The sequence below is a fragment of the Bidens hawaiensis genome, unplaced genomic scaffold (assembly GCF_021521415.1).
Source record: "Bidens hawaiensis isolate Kalapana, Puna unplaced genomic scaffold, B.hawaiensis_p1.1 tig00077214_1, whole genome shotgun sequence".
Taxonomy (NCBI): domain Eukaryota; kingdom Viridiplantae; phylum Streptophyta; class Magnoliopsida; order Asterales; family Asteraceae; genus Bidens; species Bidens hawaiensis.
This window is the reverse complement of record NW_027503307.1, coordinates 10955-19612: the sequence shown is the minus strand read 5'-3', so window position 1 is coordinate 19612 and position 8658 is coordinate 10955. Positions and strand designations below refer to the sequence as shown.

Below are 8658 nucleotides of genomic sequence, written 5' to 3'. Positions count from 1 at the left end.
TTAATAAAATTATGAATCTAGCTAGCTAATAAGGTTAAAAACAAAATAGAGGCTGACAAAAACAAATCCAATGATGATACCTTTGCATGCATGCATGGATGTGGTGTGTCTATTATTAAAATATTTATATTGTACACATTATATACCATGTTCACGTGTGTGTGTATATATATATATAACACGCCCAAATATTAGTTGCTATAATTTAAAAATTAAAATAAATACAACTGTTTTCACTAATGATTAAATATAAAAATGTCTTTTAAAGAAATTGTAATGGAATCAGTATATATACAGATCAAGCTACCCATCTTTTGTAAAACTTGTTTTTGAAGTGTAGATTGTAGAGTTTGTAACGCAATAACCTTCTGGTCCAATACGGTCTTAGATTCGAAACCATACTTAAGGGGTTTTCTAATAATTGTGGTTTCCTTTTTAATGGTGTTTTTTAAATTAGCCAGACTTAGAACGTCAAATTAATATGGACGGTTAAAGTACTGTCTCAGAAAGACTTGCTAGAGACTTACTAGGTTATTGAGGGGTAGTTTTAAATGATGTTATTTATATCAAATTAATTAGTGTGTGATGTTTATGTGTCTAATTATTTCGTTGTCACCATGATGAGGAAGATATAAAAAAATGTACTAGATGTTATATATTTTCATGACAAGAAACGAATATAATTATATGATCAAATGCATAAATTATTATATTGAATGATTATATGGTTATGTGGACAATAAGAATGTTCCTAATTAAATCTTAAAACAATCAAATAAAAGATAATGGAAATTTGGAATCCACTAATAAAATCAAAGCAATTTTTATATCGCACTTTGTCCATAAAAAAAAACAAACTATAGATTAATTATTTGATTATTTTTATTATGGAATCATTTACTTTTGAGTTATTTTTGAAGTTGAAGTTGAAGTTGAATTTATAGGGAAATTATAATGTAAACCATTCAATCGGTTGAACCTTCCGCTATAAACCCGGTTCCACCGGTTGTACAATTTTCTTGCCTAATCCGGGTCGCAAGTAAAATACCGGTTTTTAAACATTGCTCGTTTCTGCTAATCCCTTTTTTATTTACATTCTTTCTTTTTTGTTTTAACTGTCATTACTCGTACCTGCTAATTCATTTCTTGAGTATTGTCGATTTATTTATTTATTAATAGTTTTTTATTATTTATATTCGTATTTACCCAAGTATATTAAAATTCAGTGGTTTACTATTTTATTTATTTTGTTTTTATATAGTTGTTGGCGTTAATTTAGTTTAATAATCTATATCTTTCTGTTTCTTTTTATTTAGTAACTTTCTCCAAATTAATATATAGTACATTATTTGCATTAGAATATTAGAATTAGAAATGGTTAGGGATGAGAATGAAACCCAAACTAAATGGGAATACTTGAACCCGACATAATTGGGACTGGTAATACCCCGTCCTATTAGGGTTTAGGATTAGTTTTGAAATTTTTTGCTGGTCTGGGACAGGTTTGGGATTTCTAATATACCCGATTACCCGATAAAGTTGGTCCCATTTACCCGACTAACCCGACACCACACCACACATTCATAATCTATAAATATATATAAACGAAAACATAAAATCTTATGTGTCGCGATGTGGTTCCTCCCTATTTTTTTGGAGTCACCAGATTTGCTTGATTTTTAAATGGAGGCTTCTCATGCATTTGACCCGAATTAAAGGGTATGGGTCTTACCAACCCAGATATTTTTTAAACGGGTATAACATCTCATTAAATAAAAAATATTCTCACCAAATTATTGATGTAAAAATCCTATAAGTAGGATATACTATATATTAATATCTTATTTATTTGATTAAAATGTAAAACAACCCCGTAATACGGGAGATAAAAACTAGTATATATATATGTATGTATTATCAATACATTAAAAAGAATGGTATATTATATTCTAAATAACGATAATAATATCAATCCATTAACAAATGTTTGGCCTTTCAGCTACCATCTTTCATTTCAGCTACCATCTTTCATTGGAAGTTATAAATGATAATTACCAAATACAAAATCTCCTTGACTGCCACCAGAAACTCACATGTCAAGTTCCACTAAGATAATAATTGTAACGTTTATGGTTATCATTCTTTGAAATCTATTATTGATATTTTTTAAAAACCCAATAGAAACCCAACGAGTTTTACTTCGGGATACCCCGACGGGTATTTTTAATAAATAAATGGGAAACCTGAAACCCGACGGGTCTGGGACGGGTCTGGGACAGGGTTTCATATCTGGTACGGGTCTGGGAATACCTAGACCCGTCCCACACCCGACCCGTTGCCATCCCTAAAAATGGTTAAAAGATTAAAGGTGAGTATAACTTAGTTAAAAGACGGAGTAAGACTAGACAAGTGCTCGCGTGATGCAGCGAGAAAATAGATTTTTTAATCACGTATCAAGTTTATGGGTATTCATTGTTTGGTTTGAAACCATAAAACCATTGAAACTGATCATTTGTTTGATTTCACGGGTTGATATTTTTTCTTTAGCTTTTGCCATTCGTTTTTAATTTTAATGGTTCGGTTCGGCTTTCGACGAAAAAAAAACGTTACTAATAGGTAAGGTTCACGGTTTAACCTTGAAAACCATCAAAACCATACCGAAAACACTCATACGCAAAATTGTTATTTTTTTAACTGAAAAAAAACCTATACCAATACCATACTCAAATTAAAGAGAAAAAATATGCTCGTTTTATGGTACAATTTCTTTTAAAAAAATATTAAATGTATGAAAAAGTTATTACCGTTTAAAAAATCGTGAAGAAAATTGAGTTAAAATTGAAAATATAAGTAAAATATGAGTAAAGGTGAAGGGTAATAATTATAACTATATATAATATTTACAAAAATGATTATAATTGAAGGAGAAAAAGCGTAACTATTTAAAAACAATTAAAAAGAACGGGAATATTGATGTATAAATGACTTTTTTACCCTTCTTAACTTGTACTTTGTTCTTCCTACCTTGTAAATCTATTAATCCAATGTCTTAATTTGTCCTTAAATGGATGCATTATATATAGTATAGATATAGATATATATGGTTTAAGGAATGTAGGGGTGTGTATTAGTCCGTTTGGGTCATAATTAATTGATTATTAAACATTTAGGCTACATATATTAAATTCTTTTAAATTACTATAAATTCAAAACAACAATATTTAGTCCTTTGGTCAACAGAAGTCAAGGAAGGTAGGGGTGTGTATTAGTCCTTTTGGGTCATAATTAATTGATTATTATACATTTAGGCTAAAATAATTAGGCTACACATGCTAAATTCTTTTTAAATTACTAAAATTCAAAACAACAATTTAAAATCCATAAATTCGGTATGGTTTAGTTTTTTTGGTTTTAGTAACATGCAAAATCAGTTTTAAAACATAAAACTAAACCGTTGTTTTTTAGTTCGTCTTTTTTTTTCCTTGGTATCAGTTTCATTGATTTAATGCACAACCCAACGAAGGTATCCACAAACATGAGGTGATGATCGAGTTCATGTACTTGAGATAGACGTGGTAGACACTAACCGGTATTTACATATTGCTTGTGTTATATATTCATGTGCTTTTTATATGTTTAAATTGTGATAAAAATGTTAAATTATCTAAGTTGTTTAAAAAAATAAATAATAAAAACCATTTATTTTTTCCCCAACAAATCATTTCATGTCAAAATTCTAAAACAACAAATAACAATTTATTACATAAAAAGTAAAAAAAATATTAATTTATTACATAAAAGTTAACTTTTATGCCAATTATTTTATAATAATTTGCTATATCTTTTATACAAATCAACCCATAAATACATTAAGTCATTAACAAATAATGTATTTTATACTTTTTTGACCAGCAATTATTTATTTTACATAAATAGAAAACAAGCACACTAATCTAAACATGACAAGCCATAGGGAAACATAATATAAAACAACCACCACACTTATTTTCACAATGCAACATAATAATAATTAATAAATGTTTTAGTTTTCTTTCTTGAAACCAAGTACAGTCTTGGAACAAGGTGGCAATATACTAAAAAACACACTCTTCTTCTGCACAACCTTTCTCTCTCTTCTCTCTGAATCTTCTTGTTCACTTCTTCAAACACTATTTTTAAGTATTTTTTTTTTTATTAAATTACCACTAAAAATATTTGCAGAAGCTCAAGAACACAAAATGAGTGTTTCAAAGTTCATAAAATGTGTCACTGTTGGTGATGGAGCTGTTGGCAAAACTTGTATGCTGATATGTTACACTAGCAACAAGTTTCCTACTGTAAGTATATACATATATATAATATATATATATATATATATATATTTTTATGAAATATGTTATTTTTTGAAATACCCATTTCATATTAGAAAAAACCCTTTATTTTTCTTGCATTTTAGGTTCTAATTTTGGGTTAAACCTTGTTGTACAACTTTAATGCACAATGTACAAGTCACTATAGCAGAAAATGCATAGTCACAATAATTTATTATTTTCCTGGGTTTGTCTTTTTTAGCAGTGTAATTTGTTTTTAGATGTTGATAGCTTTGTTATTGTGAGTTTTAGTGTCTTTGTATAAATTCTAAAAAAATAATAATATGAAATAAATAAATAAATAAAAATTTGTGGGTTTACTCTTTAGATGTTGATTTCATATGGGGTTTGTGTAAATATTTTGATTTTTGTAAGAAAGATTGAATCTTTTAACTCTTTGTTGATGTAACACTGAGAAGACCATCTTTGTACACTTTGTATTGCACACTGTACAAGTCACTACAGCTTCATTACCTGTCTTTCCTAATTAAATTTCTGGTTTAACCTTTTATGAATCTTTATCAGATTTTGGTTGACCAGATGTTTATTATTATTATTATTTTGAGTTAATGAGTTAGACCTTATAGTACCACTCTTACTTCACATGGTACAAGTCACTATTGTTCAAAAATCACCTTTGTTTCTGCTAATTATAATCAGTGTGTTTAATTTTTTGGATTTTGATATTGTTTCCTTTTACCTCTGTTTAAACTTTAATATATTTTTTTTTAAATATTTTGCAGGATTATATTCCAACAGTTTTTGACAATTTTAGTGCTAATGTGGCTGTTGATGGAAACATTGTCAACTTGGGATTATGGGACACTGCTGGTAATTTATCTCAAAACAAAATAATAGTCAGTGTACTAATTTAAGATCATATAACTGATAAAAGTTTAAATTTGATGTCCCACTTCATATATGTATTCTGTCTTTGTCATGTCCCACCGGTATTGTAGACTTGTACCGTTCAATATAACACTACAAAACTATGTTATACGGTGGGACATAGTTGTCCCCACTATACGTTTGTCCCACCTGCTTGGTTATACCGTACTATACTATACTTCGCAATATGTTGTACGGTATACTTATACAATGCTGGTGGGACAAATGTCAAAATTACAAAGTGGGACAACAGATTAAGCCTATATGTTGTAACTTACCCTTGTAAATTTATTTTTCGTGTTTTTGAATAAAGGTACAACGGCGACTTGAGAATTCACGTACCCAGGCTGAAGCCTTAACGAACTAAATAATATAAACTAATTTTTTTAAACGACGATTAAAGTTATAGCAACAAACATAACAATTAGCAAAATAATGGTATTAGAATTAGTTTATGGCATACTGAATAAGCTAATAGCAAAATCAAGTTTTTTTTTAAAAAAAGTTATGCCTTAAAAAACGTGCCCGGTCGAGCGCCCCTCATCGCCCAACCTTAGAGCCTCTCCTGTATAGACACATTAAGGGTACTTAAAGAAAAGTAACATTTAGTAGTTATATATCGGCTAATTGGTAGTATATTTTAATTTAATTAATTAATTAATTAATTAATTTTTTGTGATTTAAAGGTCAAGAAGATTACAGCAGATTAAGGCCACTAAGCTACAGAGGTGCAGACATATTTTATATTAGCTTTCTCTTTAATCAGTAGGGCAAGTTATGAAAATGTTCTTAAAAAGGTACACACTTTATTTCAGTGCTCTCTTCTTTTTATAAATTTTCAAAATGTTATGAGGTTACTATAAGATTCAAAGTTGATTTTTTGAATCTTAGTTAAAATTTCACTATGATTCTTGAATCTTGATAAAGAAAAAAAGAAACCGTGATCGAGTTGAAATCGTTAACTTTCTTCGTAGATACTAGAATTGTTTTGACTTTTAAAAGTCAAATGGCTTATGTTCTAAGATTACTTGTCATTGTGGAGAAAGAAAAGTCAAAGCATATTTATTTCATTTTTGCAGTATTTTGAATCTTGAAAATGAAAATAAAACTTATAATCAAGTTGAAATCTTATATATTTAGTATATTCTTTCTAAGTTAGAATTAATCTTGACTTTTCTAAAGTCAAATGAATTAGCATTTGACTTTTAATCTTGAAAACAAGAGAAACATAATAATCTCATCAAGCTAAAATCTTTACCTTCTTCCCACAAATTTAAGTCAGCTTTGACTTTTAAGTCAAAATGTCTCACTTTCAGCTTCAAAAATTGATAACTGTTTCCTTTATGGATATATAATAAGCATATTATATCTTTTTAACTGTATTTTTGATGATAAAAAAAACCATTTAAGCACAAAAAATGTTGGCTTAATATAAGATTTAATTTACTTGTTGGATAAATGTTGAGTATCGAATAATTTAAATGTTATCTATGACTTCATACAGTGGATGCCAGAGCTTCGACGATTTGCACCAAACGTTCCAGTAGTACTTGTCGGGACAAAACTAGGTACATATCACAATCTATATAACTTTTTTTTTATTTTTTTTAACATTCTTCAGTATATTAGAATTTCTGGAAATCAAGAACCTATTCAAGATTTCTTAAACATAAGCACTAATTAAGTCCCGTATTTGTTTTATTTTTTTGCTTCTAGATCTTCGCAATGACAACGGATATTTAGCTGATCATTACGGTTCCAATGTTATTACATCTGCCCAGGTACTAAAATATCAATATTTTGAGCTTTTTAGTTGTTACCCTGCTAAAAAAAAATTCTTATTGAATAATTTGTGTTATGTTTATTAGGGTGGGTGAGGAACTGAGGAAACAAATCCGTGCAGCTGCTTATATCGAATGCAGCTCGAAAACTCAACAGGTAAACAAATCAAACCAAAAAAAATGATATTTTATTCATACTTTTACTAGTAAACAAACAAGTCTTAAATAGGGGTGCAAATGAGCCGAGCCGAGCCGAGCCAGGCTCGAGCTCGGCTCGTTTAACTTATACGGAGCTCGAGCTTGGTTAATTTTGATTTTTATTTATAAAGCTCGAGCTCACCTCGTTTCGTAGTTTTTCAAGCTCGAGCTCGGCTCGTTTAATATTTATTAATTAATTTTTATATATTTATAGTTATGTTTGTATATGTATTTTTATATATAAAATAATATATGTTATTTAGTTATATTTTTCATAAAATTATATATACCAATTAATAATTATTAAATATATATATGTATATATTAATATATATAATTTTTTTTTGCTAAATTGTTTTTTTATTTTATTCATATTAATATTAGTAAAAAACATAGATATTACATCAACATAGCAGGTAGGCGGGCAACAAGCTGCGCCGCCACCCCCTTTTTGAATAAAAAAATATATAAATGACAGACTCGTTTAGGCTCGCGAGCCGGCTCGAGCTCGATAAGTGAAGCTCGGGCTCAGGCTCGTTTATTAAGCGAGCTTTCTTTTAGGCTCGAGCTCGGGCTCGGGCTCGTTTAAGCTCGGCTCGATCGAGCTTTTTCACGAGCCGATCTCAAGTAGCTCGGCTCGTTTGCACCCCTAGTCTTAAAGTAAACTCCTTTGTTTTTTAGAATGTGAAAGCGGTTTTTGATACCGCCATTAAGGTTGTTCTTCAACCGCCAAGGCGGAAGGAGGTGATGAGGCACAAAAGGCGTAAAAGCTCCGGTTGCTCGCTTATGTAAGTGTTACACCATTTTTTTATATATATTTTTTAGATGTGTTTAAAGTTTTCGTTTTGTGGGTCGCGTTTTTTCAAAACTTTTGTTTGATGATAACAGGGGCATCATGTGTGGAGGCTGTGCTGCTTAGGAGCTTTTGATGTCGTTTATGTTAACTTACCGATTAGCGGTTTTATTTTCATGGATTTATGTGTGAATGTTTTTGGCTGCAGTTGATATAGTTTAATGGTTTGGTGTTTTTGCTGCTTTTAAGTATTGTGTGAATAATTGTATGTAAAACTGTGGATGTGCATGTTTCTGTTGGTGGTTTAGATTGTACCAAGCCGCCATTAGATATGACCATCATGAGCTAATTGATGGTGGCTGCCGTGGCTCGGTTATTGTGGTGGGACTGTGTGTCATGGTTTGGTTCAACTGGTTTGAGGTGTGAAAAAATGGTCATAAGACGGTACCGAAAATGTTCATCCCTACTTTGAAGGTATGATCAGTTAGAATGTTGGTCAGTTACTCAACTGGGTTAAATTTTTCGGGTTTAACTAGTTTGGTTGATTTTATTTTATTTACTTTTTATGAAAAAAGGCAAGGTAGGATTATATTAAAAATAAATAACAATGTACACCATTCTTTCAATT

At 29.9% G+C, this 8658-nt stretch overlaps 2 long non-coding RNA genes across 2 annotated transcripts; both read left to right on the top strand.

Annotated features, from left to right (window-relative positions):
- Positions 1 to 5998: 5998 nt before the first annotated feature.
- Positions 5999 to 7040, top strand: LOC143606796 (uncharacterized). Its single transcript, XR_013148816.1, has 3 exons — positions 5999 to 6055; positions 6763 to 6826; positions 6975 to 7040. It is a non-coding gene; the product is annotated as an uncharacterized LOC143606796 (long non-coding RNA).
- An 89-nt stretch (positions 7041 to 7129) lies between these two features.
- On the top strand, positions 7130 to 8230 carry LOC143606795 (uncharacterized). The gene is made up of 3 exons (XR_013148815.1): positions 7130 to 7196; positions 7919 to 8025; positions 8126 to 8230. It is a non-coding gene; the product is annotated as an uncharacterized LOC143606795 (long non-coding RNA).
- The last annotated feature ends 428 nt before the right edge of the window (positions 8231 to 8658 follow it).